General features: G+C 35.9%; 1 long non-coding RNA gene across 1 annotated transcript in view; it reads left to right on the plus strand.

Moving 5' to 3' along the window:
* LOC124094836 (uncharacterized) overlaps positions 1-17,026 on the plus strand; it is a 229,713-nt gene that overhangs the window by 181,702 nt on the left and 30,985 nt on the right. The gene's annotated exons all lie outside the window — the stretch shown is intronic.

Consider the following 17,026-nt stretch of genomic DNA (forward strand, 5'->3'; position numbering starts at 1 on the left):
AAATTAATAACCCATTTCTTGTAATTAAATTAATAACCCAATAGATCATTTCTAAATAATTTGTATTTAAATATGTGCAAAATCTTATGCTGTAATGAGCTGCTTTTAAATTGATTCAAGTCACTATGAAAATATGTGTTAGAGTAGATGAGATCTTCTTGGTTCTATTGATTTTTTAAAAAATATTTATTTTTTAGGTATAGTTGGACATAATACCTTTACTTAATATATTTAAGTAAATATCCAACCAAAGGCCTTGCGCACGCTAGGTGAGCTATTTACCGCTGAGCTACAACCCCAGTCCTTTATTGATCTTTATTCCTTCCAAATTTAAGATAGCTCTTTTGAAGTACTTTCAATATGTAATTCTAATTTTAATGGTTACTTAGTATAATTGAATAACTGATCTGAAGATACATCAGAAAATTGGTGAACTGAGGAGGTGGATACTTTATAAGTTCTGTTCATTTGTGGATTCAAAGGAATTGGTGGCTAGTGCTGTGTATTTTAGTGCTTAAAAATAGTTCCATATTTACATGGAGGAATGGCGACCTCCAGCGGTTGAACTCCCTCATTTCAGGGGTACTTGGTTCTCATGGGATAAGATCCTGCCGGAGTCTGGTGTCTGGTGTTTTCTATTTCTGAATGACTTCTCATTATTGAATATTCAGTTTGATTTAAAAGAAGTGAAAATAATTTTATCAAGATAAAAAGATGAACTATGGAAAAACACACAAAAGAGCAGAGGCCTCCCAGATTGGGGCCTACTAAGGAAGAATAAAGAGAAGGAAATATATTAGAAACTGCTGTGTGGTTGCTAAGTTTTCTTATTTATTTATTTATTTATTTATTTATTTTTAGTCATACATGACAGCGGAATGAATTTTGACATATAATACATACATGGAATGTACATACATCAATCATATTGTCAATTCTATTCTGCTGCCCTTCCTATCCTCCTTACTCCTCCCCTCCTCTCCCATCCTTTCTCTCTAGCCAATCTAATGTGACACACTTTTTTTTTTCTCATTACAACATTATATATGTATTCTGTATAACAATGAGGTTCTCCTTCCATCTTCCGTGCAACTTCCCTTCTCCCTCTTTTTCCCTCCCACCTCTCTTCCCTATTTAGTGGTAGTCTTCAAGTTTTCAAGGTAAGAAATGAAGAGATTGGGTAAAGAATACAATGGTAAGAATTCTCTCCCAGCAGGGCGTGGTTGTACACACCTGTAATCCCAGCAGCTCAGGAGGCTGAGGCAGGAGGATCATGAGTTCAAAACCAGCTTCAGCAACAGCAAGGCACTAAGAAACTCAGTGAGACACTCTCTCTAAAGAAAATACAAAATAGGGCTGGGGATGTGACTCAGTAGTCAAGTGTTCCTGAGTTCAATCCCTGGTAACCCTCCCTCCCCCAAAAAAGAAGTCTCTCTCATAAATATCCCCCCAAAGCTGGTCTTCAGATAAGTGCTTCTATTCAAGCTGATTTATCCTATCGTTCATGACAAACCATCTATATTTGTATTTTGCCCCTCCCTGCTCCATCTCATTGGTAATCCTCCAAATTTCTAAGGTATGTCAAAATGTATTCTATAATTTATGGCATTCGTGAATGTCAGATTAACATTTGAGAGAAGATAGATACCATTTTATCATAGTAGATTGAAACATTTTAATATGAAATCAAAACATTACTGTTTTTCTGTATTTGCCACCAGTGATGCTCTTGGTATTTCCTATGAGGTTTTTTTTTTTTGCTTTTTTTTTTTTTTTTTTTTGTACAGGGTATTGAACTTGGGCCACTCAACCACTGAGCCATATCCCAGCCCTATTTTGTATTTTATTTAGAAACAGGGTCTCACTGAGTTGCTTAGCACCTTGATATTGCTGAAGTTGGCTTTGAACTCATGATCCTCCTGCTTCAGCCTTCCCAGCTGCTAGGATTTTACTGGTGCGCCATGGCACCCAGCTCCTATGAGGTTCTGAAGGGCTTTTTATTCCACATTCCTGCCAGTCTTTCTATAACAGTTAGTTCATGAGGTCAGGAATAGAGCAGGCTGGACTTAGTTCTAGGGACAGAGTGATGAAATATTTCATCATGTTGATATTAATCTTTTTCCTTGATCCTAGAATTATAAAAATATTATTTTATGATAAATTTGGCTTATACTGGGAGGTACAGGCAAGAAAGGAGGAATACAAATCATGCTGCTTTTTTATTTATTTTTTTTCTTTTTTCCTAATAAACCTATAGAAAAGCACTTTTGATCATGGAGGGTGAGAAGAATGGGAAGAAGAAAAGAGATAGAATATCTTTAGTATCACTGTTTTCAAGGATTATATTTTGTAGAAGTCAAGTGGGATTAATAATATTTTAATAAATTTACCAAGTATAAACTAGGATAAAAATTAGAGAAATTAAAAATTAGCAGAGAGATCATGTTCTTTCAAGAGCTGTGGATGCACATGGGAAATGACATCAACTGATAGCTACAGGTAAATAAAAGAATTCAATTTACTTTCTGGCTTACTTTTTAGAAAACACCCATTTGAGTACACACACATACACACATAAACAAATTCATTAACTATCTGCTCTAAAATTAAGGAATGGAAACACAAGTCTTTATCCAGTATAACTACTAAATGCTCAAAAGCACATTTCAGTCCTTTGTGGGTACCACTGAAAGGCAGAGAGAACATCAGAAATGAAGAAAGGACACAAGGCTCTGTGGTATCTAATGAGCCATGCTTTCATTCCAGCTGGCTAAACTTGGAATCCAAGCATTACCTAGTACCAATGCAAAAGGAAATTCCAGCTTTCTCATTGAACTTCACTCATAATATTATACTTAACCTAGGAGGCTAGTTAAAAAAAAATAGCACCATTTGATCATTGCTTAAGGATAAGGCTGTCTTGGATACAGTGGTTGTGATATAGCCATATTACATCATTGGCATTTACTAAGGGTAGTTGACCTTAAGATGAGGGCTGAAACAAGCAGATGGGCTGGAGATATCTCCTAGTCCAATTAAGACCTACTACTTTTCTCAGCCCCACCTAGAGTATCCAGTGGAAACATTTTGCAAGAATTTTAGTTTAAGAGTTAAGTCTTGCTGTGTCCACAGTCCAGCCACGTTACAGCCAGTCTTGGAAGTGAGCTGAACTCTGTATACTGTAGAATAGATTGAAGGTAATAATGGTCCACTTTCTGGCTTACTGCATCACGTTAACACCTTGAGTAGTGTCAGAAGTCTTTAAGATTCAGGGCTATCTGTATTTATGCCATACCTGAATATCAGATTAACATTTGAGAGAAAATACCATTTTATCATAGTCATAGTAGATTGAAACATATATATTATTTACCTGTTAACAATCCATGAATATTTGCCGAGTGCCAACTATGTGTCAGGTATTGGGATAAATATGTTAGGTATTGGGCTAGATCAATCCGCATTGTTAGACTGTATGTTAGACTTGTATGTTCCCACCTCTGTGCCTTTCCTTGTGCTGGGAAGGCTTCCATTTTCCACATCATGTTGCATTCTAGTGGAATACCAAGGCCAGGTTCAAGTCTGAGCTTCCCTTATTAAGCTCTGAATCACTACTGCTTCCTAGAGCACTTTCACTGATATACGCTTGGTATTTGATTATAAATTGTCTATCCTTCCTCTTCACCTAGCACAGCACTGGCCATGTAAATTGCTCAGAATTACTGTTGATGGATTGCTTTCTGATCTTCTTCATAGTATTAGTATATTGACAAATGGGGCAATAAAAAAGGTGCTTTGGGCATATACAACTGAAGAAAGTGCAGTTATAATTTTGACATCTGGTAAGAATATCCTGATCTGTAATTTTAGGAAAGAAAAAAAAATATAGCTCTCTTGTCAAAGCAAAGTAGCAAAGATCCTATAAACTACTCCAATTTTGTAAGAAAGATCATATTCCTATCTAATTTGATTTGAAAAATCTATTTGTACCTGAACTGAGTTTAGTTTAGTTGCAGACATTGTATTTGAAAGTAGACAGTACCTTTTAGTCTTACTCCTTGCTTTTTGACTCTTTTAGTAAATGCCTGCTGCATGCAAATATGTTTTCTATGCCCAAAGCAATAAAGAGACGTTTAAAAACAGAATACCCGTGCCAAAAGAATTCTGGTTGCTTGTCTATCACACAGATTAATCCTTCTGAAAAGTGGATTTTTCTCATTTGCTTTAATGATGCTCAGAGCAGGTATTTATGATTTTTTTTTTCTTTTGGCTGGGTCTTATGCTTGTCAGTCCTCTGAGTATTTTATTTTGTTGTGGACCATTAAAGAGTGGGGTTGATAATGTTCCATCATTTTGCAATCATGCAGAGGATGAATTTCTCTTTTAGACAAATAGAGTTAAAAGGCTATTATTTTTTCCTCATTCTCTTTCCAAACTAATACGTCATGTAAAAGCCATAGAAATATTTTATCTTAAAAACCTCCAAGAAACATTTTTTTTTTTTTTTTTTAGTGTGATGCTGAGAATCTAACCCAGTGTCTTATACATGCCAGGCAAGTTCTCTACCATTAAGCTAACAACCCCAGGCCACTTTTTTAAAATTTATTTTTTTGATACTGGGGACTGAACTCAGGGGCACTCAACTACTGAGCCACATCCCCACCCTATTTTGTATTTTATTTAGCGAGAGGGTCACTGAGTTTCTTAGTGCTTCGCTGTTGCTGAAGCTGGCCTTGAACTCGTGATCCTCCTGCCTCAGCCTCCTGAGCTGCTGTGATTAAGATGTGCACCATTGCCCTCAGCCTAAGGAAGAAAGAGTTTTAACAGAGTATATTTTTATCTAATTTGCAACCAAAAAGATAAGATAAAAGATAAGGAATTTTGGGAGAAAATTTGCAAGTTAGTGATTCCCTTTTTGCTCTTCTGCAGGGTATGGTTCTGACACAGTATTGCTGAGACTCATCTCCACTTTGAGGACAGGACTTTTCCAGTTTTCTAATTGGGTTTTACAATAATTAAATCCATGAACCTAAGACAGACTACTTGAATTTTGATAAACAAATTGTTATTGGACTTAGGGCAGACTCAAATATTGAGGATAATTTCATCTCAAGATCTTTAACTTAATTATATCCAGGCATATTCTTTTCCAAATTAGTTTGCATTTGGAGATTCGGGGTGTTAAGGCATGTACCTATGTTTTGGGTGGTCCACCATACAACTCACTACAGAGGTTGAGCAATTACCCCAAATGTACACCATAGTAAGGGTTAGAGTAGCGATTGTCAGAGTTTTCCATTAGTATTTAAACCTCATGAGTAATAATAATAACTTAAAAAGACAGACTCAAGAAGATGATGTGGCCATTTCAATATTTTCTGAACAATACACAACATTCATATTAAATGGGTTTGAACTTAGCATACTTTAACATTTTCATCATGCTTTGCATATATCACATATTAGTACATAATTTATTTCTTAACTAATATTTTCACTGATGAACATATAACTTGTCAGAGAGTAGTTATAAATAGTGAAGTAGTTAAGCACATGTATCTTGAGATCAGACAGATAGAATGTGGCCCTTGCTGTTGCAGGGACAGACAAGACAAGGCACCGAAGATAGCAGGAATCAGTTTTATTTGGCTGCAGCCAGGCTCAGAGGGCACAGCTTTTGCTGTAATGAATCAATCCCCTGAACTTGGAGTTTCAGAATTTTATATCCAGCATGTAAGGGGAAGGGCTCAGAAGTTCACAGTCTGCAGAAGTTCACGTAAAAGCAGCTTATTCTTTCACTGTTCTGGGCAACTTAACCCTTCAAGGACAACACCTGAGAAGGGGGGAGCTTCTTCTTCCCCTTTTTTCCTCCCCCTGCCAGCTGTTACCATGGAGCCCAATTGGTAACTTCTCTTATCTTAAAAATGTAGACATCTCTGTGAAGCTCCAGCTCAAGGCCAGAGGCCTTGTTAAAGAATTTGTATTTTTTATCACATTTTGCATTTGCAAACACACTTCTAAAAACTACTATACTGGATACATGTTTGTGAAAAACAAGTAAAGGGACGACATTAAGCACCTGGAGTGCTGATTTCTTCCCGGCCAGTGGCCAAGTAAAACAGGGCAACAGGAAAATAGGAAGTTTATCTACATTGAACTCTTTTGTAGAGACTCTTGCTGATAGTCCTAAAATCAGCCATGGTGAAGATTTCTGGAGAAGCTCAGTTAAGATTTTTTGTGGAGGAGGGGGGTGCCACTACTTTACTATTGTGTGCATTTGGAGTAATTGCTTAACCTCTGTAGTGGGTTGCATGGTGGACCGCCCAAACATAGGTACATGCCATAGCACCCAGAATCTCTGAATGCAAACTAATTTGAAAAAGAATGTGCCTGGATATGATTAAGTAAAATATCTTGAGATAAAATTATCCTCAATATTTGAGTCTGCCCTAAGTCCAATGACAAATGTCCTTATGAGGGGAAGAGTAAAGGAGGCTTGAAAGAGATAGAAGAGAAGACAATGTGACAATAAAGGCACAAGCCAAAGAATACCTGGAGCTATGAGAAACAGGGGGAGTCAAGTAAGTATCCACCCCCAGAGCCTTTGGTGGAGCATGGCCCAGCCAAACCTTGATCTTGGACTTCTGACTGCCAGATAATGCATTTGTGCTGTTTTAAGTTTTTGTTAATTTGTTACAGCAGCTTTGGGAAACCAAACAACCTCCCTAAATTGGAGTTTCCTGAAGTACAAGATGGAAATAATGATGATGGGCAGTTTACCACAACAAGCACCACCTCAAAGAGCTGCAGTGAGAACCGAAGGTCATAAAGAACTAGTGTGGTGTGTGGCATGTAGTAAGGGCCCAGCGAGCCTCAGAAAGTATTAATACTGCTGTTCAACTAACCAATTTCACAATTGCTAAACTGAATGATGACTAAAAAAACGTATGAATAGTAATAACTTTATTCTTCTTTTACAATTCACAACAATGAGGTCTGCCATTTTCTACAGTAGCCACCAGCCCACTCTGTCTGCAGCAGCAAATAAGCACTGTCTTCATTGCTGACCCTCCAAATAATTATTAGAGACCCAGAATTGGGAGGAAAATGTATTTTTAAGGTCTCCTATCTCACTAAACCTTTAAAAAAGTTTTTTTTTAGTTGTAGGTGAACACAATATCTTTATTTTTATTTATTATTTTTATGTGGTGCTGAGGATTGAACCCAGGATCTCATGCATGTGAGGCAAGCACTCTACCACTGAGCTATAACCACAGCCACCTCTTAAACCTTTTATCCTATAGATTTTGTGATGGTCAAGCTCAATGGCAATTTTTTTTTCATTTCTTTCTCCTTTTCTTGGAGCAACAAGATCTTATACCTGTTGGGATGTACATATCATAACATATAATTTTCATCCCACCCTCCCCTGAGGTGACACTGACGAAGGGGCTCTGTTTTGAAAGGAAGAGTCTTTCCGGCTATCACACAATATATTTACTAATATTCAATCACTAACCAGTAATATAATTCTGACCTACTCTTCCCGTTTGAGTCCCTGGTTAGGAATTCTAATATCTTATACCACAGCATTGAGAATGATGTCACCATGGTGTAATACATCCCACACCTGTAATATCTAGCAGGATATTTGACATTTTGTTGGCTACTTTGTAAATGTTCATTGGATAAAAAGTTTTGGAAATCCCTGGTCTCATAAAAGAAACAGCTGTTTCTTTTGCTGTTTTTGTCTCTGGGATAAGTATGGTGGTTTTTCTTTTGTTGTTATCACTTCTGAATGATGACCAATATCTACATCTTCTTTAGCAAAATAAGAACATATGTGAACTGTTAGTTAGAAGACCTAGTTCTCAGACATACCTCTAAAAGTCTTTGGCAGCCTTTAATACATGCATGGAAGAGAGGATTGCTCTGAGTCTGCTGACTTGGGGACTCAGAATTGATTTGTGCTGGCTTTGCATTTAAGGACTCATTTAAGAGTCTGACTTGGGGACTCAGAATTGATTTGTGCTGGCTTTGCATTTAAGAATTTATTTCTGAGGGTGTTTTGAAGGAGACAGAAGATAGAGGCAGAAGTTGGTCTGTGGTAGCAGAAGAGCCTTTCTCTTGCTGGTGCTGAGGCCAGGACTTCCCCACTGTTCTTGGTGTCTAGGTTGAGGATGCAACACAGAATATGGACAAGTCATATTTTCTACATGTAGGTAGGGAAAAATGACAGCTGCTTAGTGAAAAAGGATAATCCAGTAGAATGTCAATCAAGAGAAAGATTACAAATTGAGGAAAACTACATGTTTGTAAGAATAAAAGACACTGTATTTGTGAAAATAACTTAAAGCCCCGAGAAGTTGTACAAACAGAGGATCAATATTATAGAATACAAGCTTTGTAAATGTCAGCTTAGAATTTGGGAACACAATCAAGATCTTTTTCAGTAGGTGAAAACTTATATCCATATGGAATACTATTCAGCAATTAAAAGGAATGTATTATCTATGCGTACAACTTGGATGACTCTCTAGGAAATTATGTAGAGTAAAAAAATGATTAACAAAGTCACATCTTATACAATTCCATTGCATAATATTCTTGAAGTGCTAAAATTATAGAAGTAGAGAGTAAATTAGTGTGTGCCAGGATTAAGGCGAGAGTGAGATTAGAAGGGAAGTTGGGGGCTGGGGACGTGGCTCAGTGGCAGAGCACTTGCCTAGCATACATGCAGGGGATCCTGAGTTCTATCCCTAGTATTGCAAAACAAGAATAATAATAATAATAATAAAAAACAAACCCACAGAATGACTAGAGAAGGGAATGGGTGTGCCCATGACAAAGCAAGATGAGGGTCCTTGTGGGAATGGATATGTGCTATCTTAATTATATCTAATATCCTGGTTGTAGTTAGGGTTATGATTTTTGCAAAATGTCACCATTGGGAAAAAAGTAGGTAATGTTTACATGGATCACTCTGTGGTATTCCTTACAAATGATTTGAATGTAAATAATCTCCAAATAAAAAGTTTGATCAGCCTTGGGGGAATGTGATGAAAGAAAAAATTCAATAAACGGAGTAACTTGCTTAGTTTTGGCCCTGCACTTATTAGCTATAAATAATAAGAAAAATTGTGTTAAACATTGGTTCATTATTAACACCACATGTCTCAGAGGATATAGAATGAGAAGTTCCAGCCTTTGATGACATTGATTCTGGTGGAGGGAATAGCTTTATACGTGTAATTTCATTTGAAGTAAGAGAAAAACCTATCAGGACTAAATACCATCATCACGCCTTATTTCTAAGTAGAGAGATTTTCAGTGGCCTAATCCTCTGTAATTTTTCCTTTTCACTTTGTATTTATCAAAAACACTACTAGTGCTATTATTTGAGAGAAAACCTTAGTTTAAGGTATATTTAAAATAGCTCCTAAGATGCAAATTTAAATGAGGCAAAAACAAAGAAACTGCTTTAAAAGAGAGGGAAAATGTAATTCTAGTGTTAAATTTATTAAAAAAATCAAATCAAGTTGGATGTTGGAGCATATGCCTGTAATTCCAGCTGCTCTCGAAGCTAAGGCAGGAGGATCTAAAGTTAGCAGCCAGCTTGAGCGACTTAGTGAGACCCTGTCTCAAAATAAAAAAGAGCTGGGATGTAGCTCAAGGGTAGAGCTTCCCTGAGCTCAATTCTCAGTAACTAACACACACACACACACACACACAAATAAATAAATAAATAAAAAATCAAAGTAATACGGAGTGATTTGAATGAAAGAGAATAAACTATTCAATCTTTAGTAACAATATAGTACACAATCATGCCTTCAACATAGAAATATGTACCCTTATCAAACTCTTACATAAGGGAGATTTTTGTATTTATAAAACACTTTCATTTTTCTGAAAAAAAAACTTTTGTTTTGATTACTTATAAAGCACATACAATCGCAAGAATATTACCAGTGTCTGAACTAAGAAGTAAATTTTAACAGATTTCTGTAGCAGTTGTACGCTTTTTTTATTTCCTTTTGGTGGGTAATCAGTTAGCTTGTGGTTCTTTCTGGTGATAATTTTATATGTCACATATGTTCCACTCATCTGATTGAGGAATGAAACCAAAATAACAGGTCAAAACAGCAGGGCATATTTATGGCCAGGCACTGTGCTCAGCATTTACATGGATTATCTCATAATAGCCCTCACAATCGCCTTATGAAGAACACTCATGCACATAACATACTTTGATCAATTTCATTCCCCTGTGCGTTCTCTGTCCCTCCTCTCCTCCCCCACTTGTCCTCTTCCTCTACCTTACTGAACTTCCTTCCATTTTCACGAGATCCTTTCTCTCCCTCCCTGCTTTTCTCATATGAGGGAAAACTTACGATCCCTGACACTTTGAGTCTGGCTTATTTTGCTTAGCAGGATGTTCTCCAGTTCCATCCATAGGAAATGATAAGACCTTTGGCTTTGGTAGCTGAACAAAGTCACACAGTTCCCTTGTCTAGTAATTTGATGTGTAATTTAGTATGGTCATTTATTTTCTTTATATTCATTTCTTTATTTATGAAAAAAAGGAGTATACTTGCTGTGACCTGATAGCAATCTTGGGAGTCACAGCATCAAATCAGAACCGAAACAAGTCAGCTCTGCTCATATTTAGATAATACCCCTCTAAAAGTAAAATGAGCTATGGAATATCAGTGCCTTAGGTATCTAAGAACCCCATCTGTGGTGATGTTCAAGTGTGAAAGCACATTTTTTTGGGCAACTAATGAACATTTTTAACTTTCTTCTTCTTCTTCTTTTTTTTTTCTCAGTGTTGGGGATCATACCCAGGGCCTCACACATGTGAGGCAAATGCTGTTGCCACTGAGCTAAATCCTCATCCATTTTTATTTTTATTTTGAGGAAGGGTCTCACTAAGTTTCCCAGTCTGGCCATAGAACTTGTGAACCTCATGCCTCAGCCTCCTCAGTACTTTATTCTTATGAAAGGGATCTCCAATGTATTATAAAAATAGGAATCAGAAATCAGAAATTTAGGATTTCATTGTCATAAATGATGTATGTGATTATGGACAAATTATTTAATAGTCATGATTTCAGTTTCCAAAATGTTTTAGAAGCAAAGACTACAAACTGAATGTTTCTGATTATAATTTTTATGTAGACTTCTCTTTTGGGTCAGAGGAAACATTTCAAACTGGCTATGTGGATATCTTATTGACATCTCACATGACTCATTCAAATCCTTGTTTCCATTTCTCCCAAGATAGACCCTCAAATGTAAGTTTTCACTCGTGAGTCATTGTTGCCTTCTGTTTGGAAGATACCCTGGGCATTCTTATCTCTTGTTAATGTCTGTGTTTGGAATGCCCTGACAATAGTCCACACTTGGAACCAGTTTCCTATTTAATATATTTAATATTTTGCCTCTGAGATATGGGTTTTTCCTTGAACACTTTACAAGCCTCATAGACTTCTTTTTCCTTTCTCTGGTACAAGTACCTTATAATCTTGCGAAGCAGTCCTCCTTTGCTGTTTTTTTACCATACTTTAAGCTTTCCTTCCTCCATATTGTTGTATACTGTTCCTTCCGCACTTCTCAAAATGATGCCCATTTTAATTCAAAATGCAATTTTCTTTCCCCAAATATTTTTGGATCCTGTAAATTGAATGCAATATTTTTTTCTTTGAAATATTATAGCACTTAAATTGAGTGTCTCTAATACTAATAGTAATAGCTGTAATTTTTTCCCCTTGGAAACATCACAGCATTTAAGTTATCTCTAATAATAATAATAATAATAATAGCTAATGCAGATTATTTCTAATGTATTAGCCATTGTATTAAGAATTTATATGAATATATGAAAAATAATCAATATCTTTAGTAATCAAGGAAATAAATGCAAATCAAAGCTGCAGTGAAATTTTATCTCATTCTAATTACAATGATACTCATTAAGAATACACATAATAATAAATGCTGGTGAGGACGTGGGGAAAAAGTAAGTCTTATATACTTCTGTGGGATTGTAAATTAGTACAACCACTATGAAAATCAGCATAAAGTTTCCTAAAACGATTAGGAATGGAATATGACCCGATTATACTACTCCATGGTATTTATCCCGAAGAATTAAAGTCAGCACACTATAGTGATATAAACATATATACACATGTTTATAGCAGTGCAATTCACAATAGCCAAACTATGGAACCAGCCTAGGTGTCCATCAACAGATGAATGGATAAAGAAAATGTGATTTATATACACAGTAGAGTTTTATTCAGCCACACATAAGAATGAAATTATGTCATTTGCTGGAAAATGGATGGAACTTGAGAACATTAGTTAATAATGTTCTCAGAAATCCAGAGGTCTTCAATGGTACAGAATAGAAGACACAGAGACAAACTCACACATCTACAGTCATATGATTATTGACAAAGGTGCAGGCAATGACTTTTTCAGTAGGACCCTGAGAGCTCAGGAAATAATGCCAAGAGTTAATAAATAGGGCAGCATTAAATTAAAAAGCTTCTGCACAGTAAAGGAAACAATTAGGAATGTGAAAATAGAACTCACAGAATGGGAGAAAATCTTTGCTAGCTACTCTTCTGACAGAGGATTAATATTTAGACTATATAAAGAACTCAAAAAAACTTTACACCAAAAATTAAATAACCCCATTAATAAATGGGCAAATAAATCAAACAGACACTTTTCAAAAAAGAAATACAGGTGGCCAACAAATAAATGAAGAAAATGTTTAACATCATTAGCTATTAGGGAATTGCAAATCAAAACTATACTGGGATTTCATCTCATACTAGTTAGAATGGCAGTCATCAAGAATACAAATAGGGCTGGTGTTGTGGCTCAGTGGTAGAGTGCTCACCTAGTATGCATGAGGCACTGGGTTCCATCCTCAGCACCACATAAATATAAAGAATAAAGATATTGTGTCTACCTAAAACTAAAAAATAAATATTTTTTTAAAAAGAATACAAATAATATTAAATGCTGGGGAGAATGTAGGAAAAAAGGAAGACTTTTACACTGTTGGTGGGATTATAAATTAGTATAATCACTATGGAAATCATCATGAAGTTTCCTCAAAAGATTAGGAATGGAATATGACCCAATTATACTACTCCATGGTATTTATCTCAAAGAATTAAAGTCAGCACACTATAGTGATACATGCATACCCATGTTTATAGCAGTGCAGTTCCCAATAGCAAAACTATGGAACCAGCCTAGGTATATCTATCAACAGATAAATGGAAAAAGAAAATGTGATATATGTACACATTTTTATTCAGCCATAAAGAAAAGTGAAGTTATGTCATTTGCGGGAAAATGGATGAAACTAGAGATGATCATGTTAAGCAAAATAAGTCAAACTCAGAAGATTTAGGGTCATATGTTTTCTCTCATCTACGGAAGCTAGAGAGGAAAAAGGAAAGTGAAGGTGGTGGATCTCCTAAAAATCAAAGGGAGATCAGTAGAGGAAAGAGACCAACGGGTGGGAGGCAGGAAGGGAAGGAGGAAGTACTGGGGAGTGACATTGGCCAAATTATATTGTTATATTGTATGCATGTATGAATATGTAACAATGAATCCCATTAATATGTAAAACTATAACGCACTAATAAAGAAGGTGGGGGAAAAAGTCAAGGGGCTTCTATTTTCTCTCAGATGTGGAAACTAGAGACAAAAAAGAATAAAGGGGGATCTCATGAAGCTAGAGGGAAGACTGGCAAAGTAGAGAGGAAAGGAGACTGGGGAGAACAAGGAGAATGGGGAGTGAAATCCATCAACATAGGTTATGTGCATGTTCAAATAGGTCACAGTGAATCCCACTGTTATAACTCTAATGTACCAATAAGATTAAAAAAGAATTTGTATATATTCACTCTTTTAATCCTGTAGTATACTTAATTTTCCGGATGAAGACAAAGAGATTCTGCCACATCATGTAACCTGCTCACATTTATAGAATTAATTAATTGTAAGTCAGGAATTAGAACCTCTGTCTGCCAGGCTCCAGGGACACTTTCCTCTGTCTAACTTGTTTTATGATGACACTTATCACCTCCTTCTGGATCACAAACTCTTTGGCAAATAAACCTTCCTTACTCTGTTTCTCCTGGGTTGCATTATATAGTAAGGGACCAAAAGATATTTGTTGAATTTATTGAATTTCTTTCAATGACAGTTACAATAGCTCTTGTGTAAGTAGAATAAGTAAAAAATATCACATGTTTGTAATAGGTAAAAATGTATTTGGAAGCATATAATTCATACTGTACAATGAATGTGTTCCATACAATTTTCTCATCTTTTCTGTTACTCTCACTTCCTGAGATGGATACAAATAAATGCCACCCCAATCTTTGGGAGAATGTGACCCTACGTTTTGAAGTGAAGTAAAATATCAACATGAAAGATTATGCTTTATATTCTTCCTTTTTTTTTTTTTTTACATTGTCTTCTATAAAGCTGAGGCAATTGCCTAGTTTTGGCCCTACCCAGTTACTAAGGATGATGGCCCATATCAAACTCAACTGTGCTTTGAATAAAAGAAAGTTATATAGTTGTTTCTCATTCTTATGTAGTAAATGGACTGGATCTTTGGCAGGTGTTTCCCTCTCCCAAATTTTGAACTCTTACTTAATAAGGGGCAGAGATATACATGGCAGCCTTAAATTCCCGGCTGGTCTTGACCATCTGGCACATTTTCTTGGAGCTTGTGACACAGATTTTTGAATGTCAGAGCAGAAAAACTTTTTTGCTAAAAAGACACTTTAGATGTCAATCATCATTAAAATAAAGATCTCGAGTGACCTAAATAAATTCCCAGACATGGAAGAATTCCTGCCAATCACTGTTCTTGTATGCCATTAGTATAGTGAAAGTAAGGCAGCAACAATTTATACTAGTTCACCTGTCTGGGGGTCAGTATGGGCCAGACTCTCATATTCTCTATAACCTTTACCTTTGGGCCTTGGCCATTTGCAATGTCTCATTAAATTTTTGTGTTAGAAGATTCCTGTAACTTATTACATTCCAATTTTGAATTCATAGTTAATTTTCCAGTACCACTATCGTTATCAGAGTAATAGCTCAAACATATAACATATTGAAAGGTTTATAATGGTGTTCTGATCCCAGAAATTTACCACCCAAAATATAGTCAAGGAAATTATTTCAAGTGTACTTGAGTGTAATGAAAGAATATACCAATCCCCAAAGAGTAGCTACAATTATTCTCTTTAATTCTTATGGAGAATTTCTTGTGTGCAAACTCTGTGCTCAATGGTATAGGAGACCTCTAATCAGTATAATTCATGCAGTGTACCTTGACAATTTTGTCGAGGAGTTAAGATATATATGAGGCAATAACTGTTTAGTCAGCTTTCTGTTGCTGTGACAAAATACCTGAGATAAACAACCTAAAAGGAGGCAATGCTTATTATTATGGCTCAGAGTTTTAGAGCTTTCAGTCCATGGTTGGTTGGCCACATTGTTTTTGGGCCTGTGGCAAAGCAGAACATCATGGTAGGAAGCATGTAGTGGAACAAAAGTGCTAATGTCATGGCAGCTGGGAAGCAAAGAGAGAGAGAGAGGTAGGGGCTGGAGTCTCATTATCCTCTTCAAGGGCATTTCCTCAAACACCTAACTTCTACTGCACCCTGATTTCTAAAGTTTCCATCACCTCCCAAAAGCGCCACTGGCTGGGGACCACTCCTTTAACATATGAGCCTTTCGGGGATATTCTAGATCCAATGATAGTAAGAACTTCAATATAAATCAGCATATGATAATTTTAAGGGTTTGAAGTGATACGGTAGTTATTTTTGTTCACAAACTTTTTGAATTCTACTTCACTTATTAAGGGTAAAGTTCTTTATGACCCACCTAGATCACTGATAATCACTTTCCAGGGAAAAAGTTAATATGAAAAAGAACTAGGAAAGAACAAAATAAAACCTATTGGTATCAGCATATGTGAATCACTTAGTATTTAAATTTAAGAGAATATAGCTGGATGTGGTGGCACATACCTGTAATTGTTGTGATGCAGGAGGTTGAGGCAGGAGGATTGCAAGTTCAAGGCCAACCTTAGCAGCTTAGCAATACCCTGTCTCAAAATAAAATAAATAAATAAATAAAAAGGGCTGGGGATGTTACTCAGTGGCAAAGGCTAAAACCCCTCTGAGTTCAATCTCTAGTACCAAAGGAAAAAAAAATAGATAGATTGATATATAGATTCATGCCTTTAAATCTTGTAAAGCAATTTTCCATAAAGTAAAAGTGATGATGGCTTTTTCAAACTCACTTTCATAGATTCCTACAAATTATTGGTAATAATTTATAATAAAATTATTAATAAATTCATGATATAATAAAATTCATGACATAAGGAAATAAATTGTCCTTAACAAAACTGAAATAAAATTCACAAATAGACTATATCAATGAAATATTAGTATATAAGCAAATTTTTAATGGATCATAAAAATATTCTGTTTAAGAGTAGCTTTTCAATGAATGGTAAAAATACAAGTCTTAAGTTTTAGTTAGTAGACAAAGACCAAAATTATTCATGCTAATATGCTTTAGTACCCACTATTGAGTTAAACAATCTAAAAAACTATGTTAAAATAATGATAATCAATATTTTTAAGAAACCACTATGTTCCAGGCACTATTGTAAGTGACTGGTATGTACCTCCTTTAATTGCATGGGAAATAATCCCCTTGGGAAATTGGGAGACAGAAATTTGAGCAACTTGCCCAGGAGCACAGCATGAGGGCATCTGACTCAGGAGCTTGCTCATACTCTAACTTCTGTTGCCAATACCAAGGATGTTGAAGAATTTAGAAATGAACAGTGAAAATAGCTGCAGCTGGACATCATGACCACATAAAAGCCACTCTGATGATGTGTCAGTAACAAAGAACATAATTCCAATTATTTTTGTGTGGGTGTGCTTGAAGG

This window comes from Marmota monax, unplaced genomic scaffold (assembly GCF_021218885.2).
Source record: "Marmota monax isolate L192 unplaced genomic scaffold, Marmota_monax_Labrador192_F-V1.1 WCK01_AAM20220418_F8-fsc00040, whole genome shotgun sequence".
In the NCBI taxonomy this organism is placed as follows: domain Eukaryota; kingdom Metazoa; phylum Chordata; class Mammalia; order Rodentia; family Sciuridae; genus Marmota; species Marmota monax.